The sequence below is a fragment of the Oryctolagus cuniculus genome, chromosome 14 (assembly GCF_051225735.1).
Source record: "Oryctolagus cuniculus isolate XC-2025 breed Fujian yellow rabbit chromosome 14, ASM5122573v1, whole genome shotgun sequence".
Classification (NCBI taxonomy): domain Eukaryota; kingdom Metazoa; phylum Chordata; class Mammalia; order Lagomorpha; family Leporidae; genus Oryctolagus; species Oryctolagus cuniculus.
In genome coordinates, this window is record NC_142880.1 from 25,714,494 (window position 1) to 25,733,965 (window position 19,472).

Consider the following 19,472-nt stretch of genomic DNA (forward strand, 5'->3'; position numbering starts at 1 on the left):
GCAGGAACCTGGTTAGTTGTTAAAAGAGGATTATTATGAAAGCCTGAGCATGGCCCCACCCAACCTCCCTGATTTCCCCTTGATCAATGGGATTGCTTGCTTCTTCTTCTTTAAAGATCTCTTTATTTATTTGAAAGGTAGAGCTAGAGTGAGAGTGAGAGCGAGAGCGAGAGCGAGAGAGAGAGAGAGAGAATCTTCCATCTGCTGGTTCACTCCCCATATGGCTGCAACTACCGGAGCAGGGTTGATCCAAACCAGGAGTTTTCTCTGGGTCTCCCATGTGAGTGCAGGAGCCTAAGCACTTGGACCATCCTCTGCCATTTTCCCAGGTGCACAAGCAGGGAGCTGGATCAGAATTGGAGCAGCTGGGACTTGAACCAGTGCCCATATGGAATGCTGGTGCCCTAGATGGTGGCTTCATTCACCACTCCACATCGCGGGCCCCTATTGCTTGCTTCTGCAAGTGCTCCAACCACTGCAACCCATCAGGAAGTTTTGTAGCCACAGGGGCCTTGCTAGAGCCTGCACTGTGCCTTCTGCTCTTTTAGCCTCCAAACCTGTGAGCTGAATAAACCTCTTTCTATATGAAGTCAACCTGCCTCAGGTATTCGTTATAGTGATGGATAGTGGACTACTATATAAACTCAAGGGGTAACAATGAAATGGGCTTAAGGGTGGGTTATATTTGGGAATGAAGGAGCACAGAAAACTCAAGTAGGCTTCTTGGGTTTTAGCTTGAGCAGCTGGTTGGAAGACAGCACCAAACACTGATGTAGGGATCGGAGGAGGAGACCAGGCTTATAGGAGGGATTATGTATTTGTTTTCAGACATGTTAATGTGAGTTGTCTTTGATACACTCAAGTGGAAATAACCCTTGAAATAATTGGATTCATGGGTTTTAAGCTTAGAAAATCTGAGTTGAATCACTGTCTTATCCCCAGTACCTGGCACATTCTGAGCATCCAATAAATATTTGTAGAATGAGTTAATGAATTGGCTGAGAAGTAAATTTTTGGAACATTGGCTATGATTGGTAACGGAAGCCCTACTGGATAAAATTCCCAAGAGCAGAGTCTAGAGCGAGAAGAAAAGGTGACATTAAAAAAAAAGCTCCATAAGTCCTCCATTTCATGGCTTTGAAGGAGGAGAAAGAATACAGGGATTAGAGAGGGAGCAGGAAAATGAGAGATAATTAGGAATTCAGGAGGGAAAGTGCTGGCCAGCTGTGTAAGGTCAGGATAAAAAAGTTGTTTGGGCCGGCGCCGCGGCTCACTAGGCTAATCCTCCGCCTTGTGGCGCCGGCACACCGGGTTCTAGTCCTGGTCGGGGCGCCGGATTCTGTCCTGGTTGCCCCTCTTCCAGGCCAGCTCTCTGCTGTGGCCCGGGAGTGCAGTGGAGGATGGCCCAGGTGCTTGGGCCCTGCACCCCATGGAGACCAGGAAAAGCACCTGGCTCCTGGCTCCTGCCATCGGATCAGCGCGGTGCGCCGGCTGCAGCGCGCCGGCCGTGGCGGCCATTGGAGGGTGAACCAACGACAAAGGAAGACCTTTCTCTCTGTCTCTCTCTCTCTCGCCGTCCACTCTGCCTGTCAAAAAAAAAAAAATTTAAAAAAAAAGTTGTTTGTTGGACATAGAAATCTTTTTATAAACTTAGAAAGGGCTGTTTTGGTAAAAGGTGAGGGCAAGTACAGGGAGAAGAGAGTAAGTAAGGATGATTCAAAGGTGCTGTGGGGGTAAAGGGACGTTATTGTTATTATTATTATTATTTTTGTTATGATTTTAGAGAAAGGTCTTCCTTTGCCGTTGGTTCACCCTCCAATGGCCACCACGGCCGGCGCACCGTGCTGATCCAATGGCAGGAGCCAGGTACTTCTCCTGGTCTCCCATGGGGTGCAGGGCCCAAGGACTTGGGCCATCCTCCACTGCACTCCCTGGCCACAGCAGAGAGCTGGCCTGGAAGAGGAGCAACCAGGACAGAATCCGGCACCCCAACTGGGACTAGAACCCGGTGTGCCGGCGCCGCAAGGCGGAGGATTAGCCTAGTGAGCCGCGGCGCCGGCCGTTATTGTTACTATTTTTTAAAGAGGACCTCATTTTCTTTTTTTTTTTTTTTTAAGATTTTATTTATTTATTTGAGAGGTAGAGTTACAGACAGTGAGAGGGAGAAACAGAGAGAGAGGTCTTCCTTCCATTGGTTCACTCCCCAGATGGCCACCATGGCCGGAGTTGTGCCTATCCGAAGACAGGAGCCAGGAACCAGGAGCCAGGAGCCAAGAACTTCTTCCTGGTCTCCCATGTGGGTGCAGGGGCCCAAGCACTTGGGCCATCTTCTACTGCTTTCCCAGGCCATAGCAGAGAGCTGGGTTGGAAGAGGGGCATCTGGGACTAGAACCGGCGCCCATATGGGATGCTGGTGCCACAGGCAGAGGATTAACCTACTGCCCTAGGGCGCCAGGCCCTTGTTATTATTTTTAACTGCCTGGAATTTGACTTTGGTTGAATGTCACTGGGACAGGTGAATAGAGGTGTGTGTGTGTGAGAGAGAGGGATCTGAAAATATAAGAAAAATAAGAAATGATATATTACATAAATTTCTTGTGGAGGTCAGGGAGGATGAAATTAAATGCTTGCAGTCCTGAAGGCACTGTGGGGGGATTATAAATAAAAGGTAGGGCAGAGGGTTAGGGCTTAGACAGGAGGTGGGAGCTGCTTTTTTTTTCCACGTGAAAGGGACGCATACAGAAGGAAGTTGCTAGACCGTAACTTCATGAAGCAGAAGGGCCCATCGTCTCTGGGGGGAAACACCTGTTGTACCTGGGCGAGTGCAGAGGAGCACCACACACTGATAAAATTTGATGGTCTTTTATTCCGACGGTGGAGAGCGGGCTCATGCCCTAAAGAACTCTTGACCCCGAAGCCCAAAGCCACAGGGATAGAGACAGAGAGAGTAGAGAGGGAGAGGGAAAGACGGCAGGGGGAGGGAGAGGGAGAGAGATTTTCCATCTGCTGGTTTGTTTACTCCCTGTAAGTCCATAACAGGCTGGGCTGGGCCAGGCTGAAGCCAGGAGCCTAAAACTCAATCTGGGTCTCCCAAGTAAGTGGCAAGGACCCAAGTACCTGAGCCATCATCAGCTGCCACCCAGGGTGTTAGCAGTAAGCTGGAATTGGAAGCAGACTTGGGACTGTCATTCAGGCACTGCTATATAGGATGTGGGCATCCCAAGTGGTATCTTTTTTATTTATTTATTTATTTTTACAGGCAGAGTGGACAGTGAGAGAGAGAGAGAGAGAGAGAGAAAGGTCTTCCTTTTGCTGTTGGTTCACCCTTCAATGGCCGGCGCACTGCGGCCGGCACACCGCGCCTATCCGAAGGCAGGAGCCAGGAGCCAGGTACTTATCCTGGTCTCCCATGGGGTGCAGGGCCCAAGCACTTGGGCCATCCTCCACTGTACTCCCGGGCCACAGCAGAGAGCTGGCCTGGAAGAGGGGCAACCGGGACAGAATCCGGCGCCCTGACCGGGACTAGAACCAGGGGTGCTGGCGCCGCAAGGTGGAGGATTAGCCTATTGAGCCGCAGCGCTGGCCCCCAAGTGGTATCTTAACCACAGTGCTGAATGCCTGCTTCACGACAACCATTTCCCAAGACCTGAAAGCCATTTGAGATTATTTTTTTTATGTCATTCTCTAAAACAAGTGTCTCTAGAATCCTCACTAGAGCCTGTACATTTTGGTATCTTGGAACAAGGAGCCATTCTCCTAGACTGGTTCACAGAGGCTATTTTTGAGAAAAAAGGGGGCATGCTCTGTTCTTGTCACCATGCCTAGGAAAAAATGGTGCATAATTGTTTTCAAAATATTTCTGAAGGGTGGGCGTTTGGTGTAGTGGGTAAGACTCCGGGTTGGGACACCTGCAAGAAATGTCAGAGTGTCTGGGTCTGAGTCCCAGGTCTGTTTTCTATTCCAGCTTCCTGTTGATGGGGGCCCTGGGACACAGTGGTGATGGCTCAAGTAGTTGGGTTCCTGCCACCACCCGTGTGGGAGACCTGGATTGAGTTCCCAGCTTTGATCTGGGCAAGCATTTGGGGAAAAGAACCAGCAATTGGGATCTCTCTCTCTCTCTATCTCCATCTCAATCTTTTTAGGGCAATACTCAAACGCAGAGTTCTTAGCATCATTAAGTTATATGACATTTTTGATATAGCAGAAGTAGGGTCATATATTCAAACCAAATCTTACTCCTAGTAGGGACTTAGAGATCACCTACTCCAATAAATTTATTTTCAGACAAAGAAATGGAGGCTTACAGAGCAATTTAGTTGACATTCTAGCTTCTTTCCCCTAACCCCATCCTAGTGAGGGGGCACAATTTGTTAAAAAAGATAATCTAAATATTTCATAATAAAATATAAAATCTTGTGGGATTTGCTAACATCAGTTCTCAAATCTGGAGCACGTTTTCTCTGCTTTTGTACTTTCTTCTTGGTAGAATTCCCTGTCAATGGCATAAGGTTAGAGTCTCAAACCGAGATTCTACAGATGTCGCTAGGTGTTGTTCTAGCAATGCTGCATCATATAGCCCCACTTCCAGATTCCAATTAGCACTGACATGAACTTACTTCAAGCTTTATTTAACATGGACAAGTTCATTATCAATTTATTTTATCAATAAATTTTAAAGAAATTGTCATGATGATAGCAGGAAAAAACTTCAGGGTTTTGTTTAGGGTAATAACGTGAGAACAGTCAGGAATGCAGCTGTATGGAGAAACTATTACTAACACTTATTGGAACTTTGTCCACCATCCGCCCCAAGGTATTGATTAACCAAGGTCTCCTGGAGTGGGTGCACCAGAGCACAGCAAGTGGCCTTGGAGAAATTTGGAAAGAGGTGAAGCAACCACAACCGTAGCAAACAGCAGGGTCACAGTCACAGTGGTCCTCCATCAGTATGACGTAGTGCTTCACCGAATGAACATCAACCCCTACAGTAAACTGCTGGGTTTTTACGGATGGGTAAAGCTGCTGTTAAAAATATACTCCTTCAGAATGTAAGGGGTGATAGATTAGAAGGGCAGGTTAAAGTATAGATGTGCAAAGATGTTGCTAAAACCCAACATTTCTTGAATAATGATTTAACAACATGTTTCAGGAAAGAATAGGCCATCCAAGCAAAGAGTGATGCAAATAAAGTGGAGTATGGTAGTACTTGCACTTTCAAATAGACTTGAAATATCCATATACCACAAAATAGCTCTGTTTAAAGTGTGCGAGTGATTTTAGTATTTTACCAAAGTTATGCATCATCACCAAAATCTGATTCTACACATTTTCATCACCCCAAATGGAAACCCAGTACTCATTAGCAGTCAGTCACTCCTCGTGCCCAGACTCTAGCAATCACTAATTTTTAAAAGATTTTATTTATTTATTTATTTATTTATTTATTTATTTATTTTAAGATAAAGTTACAGAGAGACGGGGGAGAGAGAGAAAGAGATCTACCCACTAGTTCACTCCCCAGATGGTTGCAATGGCTGGAACTGCGCTGATCCGAAGCCAGGAGCCAGGAGCTTCGTCTGGGTCTCCCACATGGGTGCAGGGGCCCAAAAATTGGGGCCATCTTCCACTGCTTTCCTAGGCCACAGCAGAGAGCTGGATTGGAAGTGGAGCAGCCGGGACTTGAACTGGTACCCATATGGGATGCTGGCACTGCAGGTGGTGGCTTTACCCCCTACACCATAGTGCCAGTCCCAATCACTAATCTTTTTAAGTGCATTTGCCTATTCTGAACATTTCATATAAGTGGAATTACACAATATATGGCCTTTTGTATATGGCTTCTTCCACCTACCATAATGTGTTCAGGGTTCACCCATGCTGTAGCATGTATCAATATTTAATTATTTTTAATAGCTGAGTAATATTCCATTATATGGGTATACTGCATTTTATTTATTCCCCATTCCTTGATGGGGATCTGAACTGTTTCCACTTCTTGGCAATTATGAATAGTGCTGTTATGAATATTCTTGGATGAGGGTTTGTATAGATATATGTGTTCGGTTCTCTTGAGTTTATACCTGCAAGTGGAATAGCTGAGTCAGAAGGTAAGTCTATGTTGAATTTTTGGATGAAATCTCAAACTGCTTTTCAAAGTGGTTGTGCCATTTTACACTCTCAAGAGCAACAAGAAAATGTTCCAGGGTGAACATTTGGGCTAGCGGTTAACAGACCGATTAGGAGACCTGTGGTCCCATGTCAGGGAAACTGGGTTTGCACCCCAGCTCCACGTCTGCTTCCAGCTTCCTGCTAATGTGTATCCTGGGAGGCAGCAGGTGAGGCTTCAGTAATTGGGTCCCTGTCACACAATGAGAGACTTGTGTTGAGTTCCTGCTCCCGGCTCCAGCATTCCCGACCTTTGCGGACATTTGGGGAGTGGACCAGCAGATGCAGTCTATGTCTGGCTCTGCTTCTCAAGTAAATTTAAAAGCATTCAAAAAGTTCCGATGTCTTTACATCCTTCACAACAGTTGCTTTTGCTTATCTTTTCCATTCTATCTCCCATAGAGGTGAGAAGTGATATCTCATTGTGGTTTTCATTTGCATTTTCCTGATGACTAATGTTGTCGAGTATCTTCACCTGTGCTTATTGGATAGCTACCAATTTAAGCTCTCTCTCTATTTTCAAAGTGGGATGTATGTCTTTTTAATGTTAAATTCTATTAATTCTTCCTATATTCCAGATACTACCAGTCCTTCATTGACATGAGTTACAAATATTTTCTCCTATTCTGTAGATTGTCTTTTCACATTCTTGAGAATTGCATTCGTTTTTATATCAGCTATTTTAGATCTCAAAACCCAGAGGCAGTACTTAACAGAGAATAGCAATTGACAATACATAAATAAAATAAATGTCAAGAACATAATGTTTTGGGAGAATTTTCCATTTCCCTAAATTCAACTACCTGGAAATACTTTCCCATTCGAACTTTTGAAGGGAAGGAGTGCCTTTTAAACATTTTCATTTTAAAGAAATTTAAACATCTTTCATTATAAAGAGAGAATATGGTGTTCTTGCCATCATCCCTTCCTCACAGCACTGCCTCTTCCTGGAACCCTTTGTGTGAAATGCAGGAAGGGATATGCTAGAGCAAGTTAATTTACATGGAGACCCGAAGGTATGTACAGAATAGCGGAAATGTCCTAAAAATTGCAAGAGCAGAACTCTCCCTAGGTGGCTTTCCTCTCTCCTCTTTCTAAATTATGTCTCAATAAGAATGCAGAAAAAAACAGAGGATAAATAAGGTCTTTAACAATAGCATGTTGCCAAAACAGTGCAAGGTAATCACTTTCTGTCTGGAGACTAATGTTTCTCCCGTAGTTTTCTAGTATGATATCTTTGTAACAATTACCATGATAATGGTGATAACACTTGCTATCCTTTACAAGATGTGTGTTCTACCTGTGTTAATTGAAATGATCCTAAATATATTCTCTTTCTCAGATGAAGAAAGTAGCACTGGAAGCTTAAATAACTTGCCTTAGATTGCATACCTAGCTAAAATGGTCAAATGATAACATCACTTTTTAAATATTTTTTGAAAGATTTATTTGTTTGAAAGTCAGAGTTACACACATGCACACACGCACACACACACACACCGGGGGGTGAGGGGGAAGAGAGAGAGAGAGAGAGATCTTCTATCTGCTGGTTCACTCCCCAGATGGCCACCATGGCCGGAACTGTGCTGATCCAAAGCCAAGAGCCAGGAGCTTCTTCCAGGTCTCCCATGTGGGTGCAGGGGCCCAAGGACTTGGGCCATCTTCCACTGCTTTCCCAGGCCACAGCAGAGAGCTGGATCAGAAATGGAACAGCCAGGACTCGAACCAGTGCTCATATGGGTTGCCGGCACTGCAGGTGGCAGAGGTACCTGATACGCCAGAGCGCTGGCCCTGATGACATCATTTTTAAGAGGAACTGGAATTGGAAAGAGAGAAGCTTGATACTATCCGGAAAAGGACAAAAGATCAGATTGTTCTAACGGCCTCTGCTGATTATTTGATTTCTAAGGAAACCTTTTACTCAGTGTGTTTTTTGTTTGTTTTTTTTGTTTTTCAGTTTTGAAATAGTTATGTACATATAAGAAATTACAAACTTACTACACTGAGAGGTCCCCTGTACCCGTCACTCAGCTTGTCTCAGGTGACAACTCCCCCTTAACTGTCAGTTTTCACCACTATAATGAAAGATCAATAATATCACCAAACATTTAGTGAATTCCTAGAGACATTTTCTTGCTTATTTTGGAAAGTCATTATTTTCACTGACATCTGCCTGGTGAGAGATGGTAAATTTAGGTTGACGGAGTTGATTTTATAGTGCGAAGTCTCATATACATAGAAGAGAAAGCTAAGAGGAAACCAGTTACAGCGGTTGTCTGTTGGTTGTCTTCCAATTTCCACCTTCACACCAACGACAGCGCTGATTTCCATCTGGGAGTCAAGAGGAAATGTGAGGATGACAGCACAGGCAGCTCCAGACGACACACATCGGTCTTGGTCCAATCCAGAGAACTCCGTTTTCCCAAGCGCAGCTGCTGGCTTAGACGTGACTGATCTGCTCCAATCAGGATGAAGTTAGAATGTTTTCTGGGAAGGCTAGAACTCGGAACCTCTTGTCTGGCATGCAGGAGTGGAACCTTAAACTGCTGCAGCCATTTGGTTTTTTTACACAAAGGACTCACAGTTACATGCAGGCTGAGGAACTGGGAACATTCACTCTAGGGAGTTGGCAGTTTAGCTCCTTGCCATCCCAAACTCTCTTTCTGAAGGCTGATTGGCCTCCAGGCCCTTGAGTCATATGAATCAATAATTTCCCTTTATCTGGTAAGCCATTTTGGAATATTTTCTTTTTTTTTTAAGGAAAACTTGCATTATTTATTTCAAAGGCAGAGAAATAGAGATAGTGATGGAGATGGAGAGAGATGTTCCATCTGCCGATTGACTCTCCCAATGCCTGCAATAGCCAGAGTTGGACCAGGCCAAAGCCAGGAGCCAGGGACTCATGGCTGGGCCCCCAGTACTTGAGGCATTGTCTGCTGCCTCCCAGGGTACTCTTTACGTGAAAGCTAGAATGGAGAGCAGAGCTGGGACTCAAACCCAGGCCCTCTGATGTGGGATGCAGGCATCCTAGAAAGCTGTTTAAGCACTTCGCCAGCTGCCTGCCCTGGAAGTGACTTTGCAGTACTTGAGTACGTCCGTGCAGTTGCCACCTTCTTCTGATTGTACTTGCTGGCCCTCCTACTCACATTTTCTCTTGTTTATGTGACACTGTATCTTACTAGTCAGTTTATCTCCCCCCCCCCTTTTTTTTTTGACAGGCGGAGTGGATAGTGAGAGAGAGAGACAGAGAGAAAGGTCTTCCATTTCCATTGGTTCACCCCCCAGATGGCTGCCCCGGCCGGCGCACTGCGCTGATCCGAAGGCAGGAGCCGGGTGCTTCTCCTGGTCTCCCATGGGGTGCAGGGCCCAAGCACTTGGGCCATCCTCCACTGCACTCCTGGCCACAGCAGAGAGCTGGCCTGAAAGAGGAGCAACGGGGACAGAATCCGGCGCCCTGACCGGGACTAGAACTTGGGGTACCGGCGCCACAGGTGGAGGATTAGCCTATTGAGCCATGGTGCTGGCCTGCTATTTTTTTTTTTTTAAAGATTTATTTATTTATTTAAAGGCAGAGTTACAGAGAGGCAGAGGCAGAGAGAGAGAGGTGTCTTCCATCTGCTGGCTCACTCCCCAGATGGCTGCAAAGGCCAGGGCTGCACCAATCTGAAGCCAGGAGCCAGGAGCTTCTTCTGGGTCTTCCACATGGGTGCAGGGGCCCAAGGACTTGGGCCATCTTCTGCTGCTTTCCCAGGCCATATCAGAGTGTTGGTTTGGAAGTGGAGCAGCTGGGACTTGAACCAGTGCCCATGTGGGATGACAGCACTGCAGGCAGCGGTTTTACCCACTACGCCACAGCTCCAGCCCCTGTTTATTGTTTTTAAACTTAAAATATTATAAACTTCTGACTACTTGACCATATGCTCAAAAAATATTTATTGCATTAAACAAAAGCAGGTACCATTTCCTCATTTTTTATTTCATATAGAAGATATGTTTGTATGATTTCTATTTAATATTCTTACCTAAAGAAAAACAATTAAAATAAATTTTAGAACAAGAGGTGCTATTCTCTACATAATTTTTCTCACTAAGTAACAAACCGCTGTCTGGCTGAGTAGCCAAGAAATTGAAGATCCATCAATGGTATTATTTGATGCTACTATTAAAGCCATCACATTGTCATTCAATTTGCTACTCTGTTTAAAGCAAACTAATGTGCACTGAAATTGAGCTGTCTGGTATGAAGAAAAGGTGTGTGTAAACATGGGTGTTAGCTACTTCCACCCGAGCGAACAAGGTCATTGTTGTGATACAGCTAACAAATTTCCAACAAATCATAAAATGCATTTAAAAGATCCAGCAAATTCAACTGAACAGTCTATGCTCTGATCAAGGGTTTCAAATATGTTAATTTTGAGGGATTCTTTATATGACACAAGCTTAGAGATGCCCTACACTTCCATCATAGTAGTGTGGTTTAGCAGCTATTGAATGAAAGGATACTTTTGAATGACATAGGGCCATATGTAAATGAATGAAATAATTAAAGATAAAGAGATTTTAACAAACATAAAATTGAAAGTTGTATAATATTGTATAATATTAATTGGTAGAAGAATTTGAAGGAGTAGCTACTGAATTACAATATTGAAGGAGAAGACAGATGAGACATAGATTTCCAATGACTCACTTGAATGGATTTAAGAAAAAAATGATTTTGAAGATTTAAAATCAGTAGCAAAATATTGTTTGGTTGTTTTGAGGGAGAAATGGTTACATGTCCTTGGCATTTCTTTGAAAAATGTTGAGTGGTGGGAATGAGATTGTGACTGGACCAGGGTGTGCACAGGTATGTCTGAGCTCAGAGCAGGGTAACTCTGGTCATCCTAGGGGGTAAGAAAATAGGACTGCAAACTCCCTGACTCCTTGGAATTAGTGGACTTTAACTCTCAACTACCTTTTGACTTCTACTAGCTGATTGTTAATTTTGCACTATGAGGGCCGGCGCTGCGGCTCACTAGGCTAATCCTCCGCCTTGCGGCGCCGGCACACCGGGTTCTAGTCCTGGTTGGGCGCCGGATTCTGTCCCAGTTGCCCCTCTTCCAGGCCAGCTCTCTGCTATGGCCAGGGAGTGCAGTGGAGGATGGCCCAGGTGTTTGGGCCCTGCACCCCATGGGAGACCAGGAGAAGCTCCTGGCTCCTGGCTCCTGCCATCGGATCAGCGCGGTGACATCAGCACGCCAGCCGCGGCGGCCATTGGAGGGTGAACCAACGGCAAAGGAAGACCTTTCTCTCTGTCTCTCTCTCTCACTGTCCACTCTGCCTGTCAAAAAATAAAAAAAAAATTTTTTTTGCGCTATGAGCCACCAAGTGAGAAACTTCTGTGAGCATCCCTGTGTGAATGCTCTGTCTTCAGGACCTGCTATACTCACTTACCTATTTCTGCACTCCATCCACTCCTTCGCATTTTCCTGCCATTGCCTTAACTCCGGCACTTCTCTTTATCCCTCATCTGTACTATTGTAATTGCTTCCTGCTTGGCTGCTCTTGCTTCCGGTTTCTTTGCATGTCATTCCACCATCTTCACTATGGCCAAAGTGATTTCTCCCACCATTTTGGCCATGTTCTAGGCTCACGAAGAAGGCTTTGATGATTCTTAAATGTACCTGCATGGCCACATCTCAGAGACCTTGTTTCTGTCGTTCCACCTGCTTAGAGTGTCAGCTCTTCTCCCTAACACTGCCGCTCATCCAATCAAATGAATCCTTCCCAATCCATTTCCAGAATTCCCCATCTTCCAAGGTAGACCACTTCTCCTTCCTCTGCCTTTCTCAAAGTGCTTTGTAAACACCTCTCTTTAACACTTGGCAATTGGAAGTGTCAGGAGATTTGTTCTAACATTTTCTTTCCCATACTGCATTGTAAATCTTTGTGTATCTCTGACTCCAGCCATGCCTGGTATATAGTAGCACTCAATATCCATTTGTCGAAAGACTGCATCACTGACATCAGGAGGTAAATCTTCCCAAGCTTTTGCAGGTAAATGTCATGACTCAGAAACCTTTCTCTGGTCCCCAAGTTCTTGGAGATGTGCCATAGTGTGAGATACTAACTTCATCTTGACTTTCATCTGTGTATATCTGTGAATGCGCCAATACAAACAATATGCTGGATGACTAATAAAATATAATTTTCTAGCACACTTCTTATGCTCATGAAAGAAGAAATCCATGTCCTGAGGACCTGTGCAATATTGTGTTTGCTGTTGTTTTCTGATAAACACCAGCAGATAAAGAAATCATGAGAAGAAATGGGGAATTCAAAATGTGCTTGCATATCTCCTGTGTCTTTTGAATGTGAACGTGAGTAGGGGAAAGAAAGCTATTCAGTGGCATCATAGGAACTTGTCCTTTTGGGTCTAACTCACAATAGTTTCAGCATGGCTAAACAGAGGTGTGGTTTAACATTGTTTGCAGGCTGTGTAACATACTAGCTTAAAACAGGGCACACGAGGCTGTTGGGGTACTCAGCAAAAGAATCCATGGAAAACACTTGAAATGATGTCTGGGACTTGGAAAGTGTTCAACAAACGATAGCTATTGTTACAATTATTCTATCTCATTAGCAAAATGTACCCGTGGTGTTCTATATGCTGTATATGAATGTCAGCTTTTTTATTTGTATAACATTTCTCATTTGTTAGTGTTGATTTTTGATGTCTTGATGGATCTGACCAATGGCTATTTTTTGTTTTTACTTATTTGACAGGTAGAGTTGTAGACAGTGAGAGAGAGACACAGAGAAAGGTCTTCCTTCTATTGGTTCACTCCCCAAATGGCTGCTACAGCCAGAGCTGTGCCGGTCTGAAGCCAGGAGCCAGGTGCTTCTTCCTAGTCTCCCATGCAGGTGCAGGGGCCCAAGCACTTGGGCCATCCTCCACTGCCCTCCGGGGCCACAGCAGAAAGCTGGACTGGAAGAGGAGCAGTCAGGACTAGAAACCGGCGCCCATATGGGATGCCGGTGCCGCAGGCGGAGGATTAACCAAGTGAGCCACGGTGTTCCTGACCAATGGCTATTAATACACACTAAATCATAATTGTGAGTGAAGAAAATTCTGACTTTGCTGATCGAGTGCATGAGGTAAATCTATTATTTTAAACGTGTCAAACTTCCTTGACCCAATTCGCAGTCAGAATCATCAGAGGCCGGTGCCATGGCTCACTAGGCTAATCCTCCGTCTTGCGGCGCCAGCACACCGGGTTCTAGTCCCAGTCGGGGCTCCTGATCCTGTCCTGGTTGCCCCTCTTCCAGGCCAGCTCTCTGCTGTGGCCTGGGAGTGCAGTGGAGGATGGCCCAAGGGCTTGGGCCCTGCACCCCATGGGAGACCAGGAGAAGCACCTGGCTCCTGCCTTCGAATCAGCGCGGTGCACCGGCCGTGGCAGCCATTGGAGGGTGAACCAACGGCAAAGGAAGACCTTTCTCTCTGTCTCTCTCTCTCTCACTATCCACTCTGCCTGTCAAAAAAAAAAAAAAGAATCATCAGAACTACATAAATTATTAGAAAATGCATTGGGTAGCAACATCCCTTCCATATACCTCAAAACCCTGTATCTGTCAGCCATCATGCGTTTTGTCTTTGGATGATCTCTGAAGACAGCAAAAAAAAAAATTAGCTGATTTTCCCATGCCAATCAGTGAAATTATGAGCAATAACAGCTTCAATATAGTTGCCTTCCAAATTTAAAGAATTATTTTTTTAAAAAATTGTAGGTTAATTATAGTCAATATTCTTGTTCAAGCTTGAAAAATTTTCTAAAGTATTGCAATATAGAGAAGGCACATATTGATTAAAACAAACAACACAGCCTCAGGACATTCTGTAGTGATTACTTTGAATACTTTATATTTGAACAGTGGACATTAACTGGCAGTCAACATATTCTGTGCAATAAAGCCCAACTAATTATGCACCTAACAAAGACATGTCCAGCACAAAGTATCCTCCATTAGCATCAACAGCTTTTCTGACTGTCTATATGTTATACAATGTGTAATGTGATCAATACTGATTGTATTAATAGCTAATTAATTAAATAACAGTTGCAAGATTATGTTCATAATGAATCATTCTCAAATAATTAGAGTATTAAAATCTCCTTGAATAGTTGGAGTAGCACAGGTACAGTTCACAATCACATCACTAAGAAGTTGTGCAAGAAATCTGTGGTAGATGCATTTACTGAGGTTCATAAAATTTAGGTGGTTTTTTAAATGTCAAATAGAATTTATTAGCAGTTAAAGAAGACAAGCTCTGTGCCATGATGACCTCACAGAGTCATACATCCAAATCAAGTACAAGTAGCTTTCATGTCAAATCCCACTAGAGATACTGGCAACCTAGAACTTGGCAGAAGGATGTGGTGCAGAACATTGAGTTAACAAGCCCTTTGCAGTATTTCTTACTGTTCACTTTCATTTGCCAAGTTGCTTGTTGGATCATTTCTTATTTTGGCCAAGGAAAGAGAAATAAAGGCCTGGTTATCTTATGCAAGATTTTATACAACCAACTCTGACTGCTTAATTGAGGAGGCAAAAGAGCCTACTAGGGTCCATTGAAATCCTTGGGTGACTCTCAGGTCTCGTATGTGTTTCACTTTATTCCTCTTCTAAACCTTTTGCAGAGCTACCAAGAGAAAACCAATGAGGTTGACTTACATATAGCCATGGCCTCTCTACACATTGATGGAAGTGATGAACAATGAGAACAGAAAGAGCAGGCAGAAGTAGAGGAGAAGGCCTCCAGATGTTATGCTAGCATGGTTTGCTTAGGGTAATCATGAATCGATTTCTTTTGCATTAAGTCTGTCCAAGCTACATGAAGAGCATGTGTTCAATTTTATTTAAAAAAAGTTAAACTCCCCCCAAAACCCACCATACACAACACACACAGCCTTTTACCCTTCCAAAACTGCCTGATTACCTTACTGTGAATCGATTTATCAGTAAAGATAGTTTCATTACCTTTGGGCAAGAAGGCATTGAGGGTGAAAGAATGTGGCCTGGTACTTACACAAACTGCAACTATCACTCTGTTTTGTCCTCAGAGGTGTATCCAAAAAAAAAAAAAACAATGTCAACCAGCTTTAGAGAAAATGTTTGTAACGGGCTTGCTGCTGCCAAGTCTCCCTGGGAGGCCTGGTCCATGTCTCTGCACCCGTGACAGAAGCTCTGTGACTCCAGCAGTCTGTGTGAGCACAGCATCTTAGGGGTTCTCCATCTCGAGTGCTCACAGGAGCCACACAGGTATTATAAACGAGCAGAGCAGTTAGGGCACTTGGGAGGCCACGTGAAACTGAAGAGTGCATCTCTCATAGGAAGGAGGCAGCTGCTGCTCACCCAGTCAGTTGTTGTCATGACACAATGAGGGCCGCGTGTTATGGGAACATCTGATTTTTCAAGAGGATGTCTCTCATATGGTTTCTGTCCATATGCATATAATAGCAAGGCTCTTATGAAAGTTTATTAAAATGTGTATTATGAAAAAACCATATATGAATTTCAAAATTGTTTGTACCACCATCAATTTCTCTTTTAACCCTATTTCCCATCATTTAAAAAAAATACTCTCATATAAGAAAAAGACTTAGGTGGATTTAGATACAGCTAAATTTGTGAATGGGTCACCCTAAAGAAAAGGACTAGGGAATCTTCTACTGGTAAAACCTCCCATGGAGGCATGAGTTCATTTCCTAGGACTATCTTGATAAAAGACCACAGACTGAGTGGCTTAAGCAACAGACATTTGTTCTCACACAGTTCTGGAGGCTAGAAATCCAAGATCAAGGTGTCGGCGGGGTTGGTTTCTTCTGAGCCCTTTCTCCCTGGCTTGCAGGCGGCTGCGTCACTGCGGTGTCCCCACATGGCCTTTTCTCTGTGCTGCCACATCCCTGGAGTCCTTTTGTTGTACCCCAATGTCGTCTTCTTAGAAGGACATGCCAGTCGGGTTGGATTAGGGCTTAACTGAACGGTCTCATTTTCATGATCTAAAGCCTCCTCCAAATTCAGCCACAGTCTGAGATACTGGGGGCGAGGACCCCAGCATATGGGTATGAGGGTGGAGACACAAGGAGGCACCCCAAAGTCTGGATCTGCTGAGGCAGGCAGCTTGGGCATCTGCATTCCACCTTCATTCAGACCAGCAGACAAGTATGTATTATAAACAAGGAGGGAATAGCACCAGCGTCGCATATGCAGTGACTTAATTAATGGTTTAAGCTTATCCCTAGACAAGAATCCCCAGAGTAACTTGTGATTAGGACAGATTATAAAGGCTTGCTGGAGAGGGAGTGCAAATACTTACTTCCTGCAACAGAATCAACTTTTGCATCAGTGTGAGCCTTATTCTGTTCTGGAGATAACATTGTCCTTAAATAGTTGGTAATTGGTACTTCAGAGCATCCCGGCATTTATTAGCAAGCACAGCTCCCGCTCTCAAAGACAAAACATCTGTGGTGAGAAATGGCAGTGCACACTTTCCATCTGTGTGTAGCCACAGTCTTAGAAGTCTAAGACAGAGGCACCCGTGTTGACGATGAGAACTGCTCCACAGACTGCTTTTTCTGAGAAGTAACAATAAGTTTACCCCTTGTGGAAAACAACAAAACAAAACAAAAGCAGAGTATAAACAGAATATCTGAAAAAAGTGCTTGCAATTCTTCACTTAAAAAAAAGTGTATGTGTTTTGCTGTTGTTGCTGGGTGGAATAAAAGCTAACAATATTGAACTGTTAATTTTAGAATTTGACACTGATTCACACAACTCTATAGCAAAAACATAAAGAACTTGGTTACAAAAATGGGCAAAGATCCTGAACAGAGAATTTTTCAAAGAACTATAAATGGCCGACAGTTATATGAAGCAGTGCTCAACATCATTAGTCATCAGAGAAATGCCAATTGAAACAACAATGAAGTATCGAGTCACACATATTAGGATGGCTATTATAAACAAGACAGGAGACTACAAATGAGGTGAAAAGGAAACCCTGGTACACTTTTGCTGGGAATTAAACCTAGAGCTACCATTTGTTCCAATTCTACTTTTGGGTAAATCTCCAAAGAAAATTAAAAAAAGAAAAAGGATCTTAAGGAAATATGCACATATCATGTTCATTGCACCATTATTATTCGTTACATGCAAGATACGGAATCAACCTAAGTGTTGACAGACGATTGGATGAAGAAAATGTGATGTTACATTGGTCCTCCATCTGTGGGTTCCACCTACCAGTATTCAACCAACTACAGATCGAAAATATTCAGAAAAAAATTGTGTCTGTCCTGAACAGGCATAGACTTGTTTTTTGTCATTATTCCCTAAAAATATGGTATAACAAATATATACATAGCCCTTACATTGTATTAGATATTATAAATAATGTAAAGATGATTTAAGTATACAGGAGGATGTACATAGGTTATATTTTAAAAATTATTCCATTTTATATAAGGAACTTGGGCATTTATGGATTTTGGTAGCTGCAAGGGGGTCCTGGAACAAGTCCCCTGTGGATTCCAAGAGATAACTCTATGTACAATGGGGTATTTATTCACTCATTTGAAAAGAAGGAAATCCTTTCACTTGCAACAGGAATAAATCTAGAAGATATTATGTAAAATGAAATAAGCCAGACATCAGAAAGACAGACACTGGATGATGCCACTTACATGTGGAATCAAAAATGGTCAAACTCATAAAAACCAAAAGTAGAGCAGTGATTAGCAAGGGCTGAGGGAGGGTGGAGGATAGAGGGAGAGGTTGGGGACAAATTTCAGTAATAAGATGACCAAGAACAGGGACTCTGAGGGAAAACATGAATAGTGATGAATATGTTAATTAATTTGATTGTGGCAGTCATTATACAATGTATATGTATACCTCACATATATACTATATTTGTCAATTAAATACTGAAAACAATTTGACCCTGAATGTTTTCATTTCACATTACTATAACTCGCTTGATTACTAGATGAATCAAAATGTTGCAAGCAGTAAAGCATTCTTGCCATCTCATGGATAGAACATTAAAATGTGGCATCACATCTAGGAAACAGGAGGTATTAGTCTGTTATTTGCTACTGTAACAGAATATCTGAGGTAGGGTAATTTATAAACAACAGAGATGTTTCATACAGCTCTAGTAGCTGGGAAGTCCAAGGTCAAAAGTTTGTGTCTGGGGGCTGGCACTGTGGCATAGTAGGCTAAACCTCTGTCTGTAGTGCCAACATCCCATATAGGCACTGGTTCTAGTCCTGGCTGCTCCATTTCCAATCCAACTCTCTGCTAATAGCTTGGGAAAGCAGCAGAGGATGACCCAGGTCCCTGGGAGACCTGGGGGAAGCTCCTGGCTCCTGCCTTCAGATTGGCTCAGCTCTGGCCATTGCAGCCAACTGGGGAGTGAACCAAAGGATGGAAGACCTCTCTCTGTTTCTCCCTCTCTCTGTCTGTACTCTGCCTCTCAACTTAATAAATAAGTAGATCTAAAAAAAAATTAGTTTGCATCTAAGGGTTTTCTTGTTGATTCATCCAATGGCAGAAGGCAAAAAGGCAGGAGAGGGTGAGGGAAAAAAAGGACAGATTGAATTCCGTTTTGTAACATACCTAACTCTGTGATAATGACAATCTATTTATGGAGGCGGGGTCCTTGGGACTTAATCATAAAGATCTCACCTTTTAATACTGTTGCATTAGAGATTACGTTTCCAACACATGAACTTTTGATTCACATTCATTTTTATTTAATTATTTATTTATTTTTTATTTTGACAGGCAGAGTGGACAGTGAGAGAGAGAGAGAGAGAGAGAGAGAGAGAGAAAGGTCTTCCTTTGCCGTTGGTTCACCCTCCAATGGCCGCCGCGGCCAGCATGCTGCGGCCGGTGCACCACGCTGATCCGATGGCAGGAGCCACGTACTTACCTGGTCTCCCATGGGGTGCAGGGCCCAAGTGCTTGGGCCATCCTCCACTGCACTCCCTGGCCACAGCAGAGAGCTGGGAGAGGGGCAACCGGGACAGAATCCGGCACCCCGACCGGGACTAGAACCCGGTGTGCCGGTGCCGCAAGGGGGAGGATTAGCCTAGTGAGCCGCGGCGCCGGCCTGGATTCACATTCAAACCAAAAGGTGTTTAGGAAAATTCATAGGTATAAACATCTGGGAGTGGATACTTGACCTAAGCTATCTCAGTCAGTTTTTCCACTTAAGTAATTTGGGTTGGGGTCTCAGAGGCTCTAATTCACTCCTATGG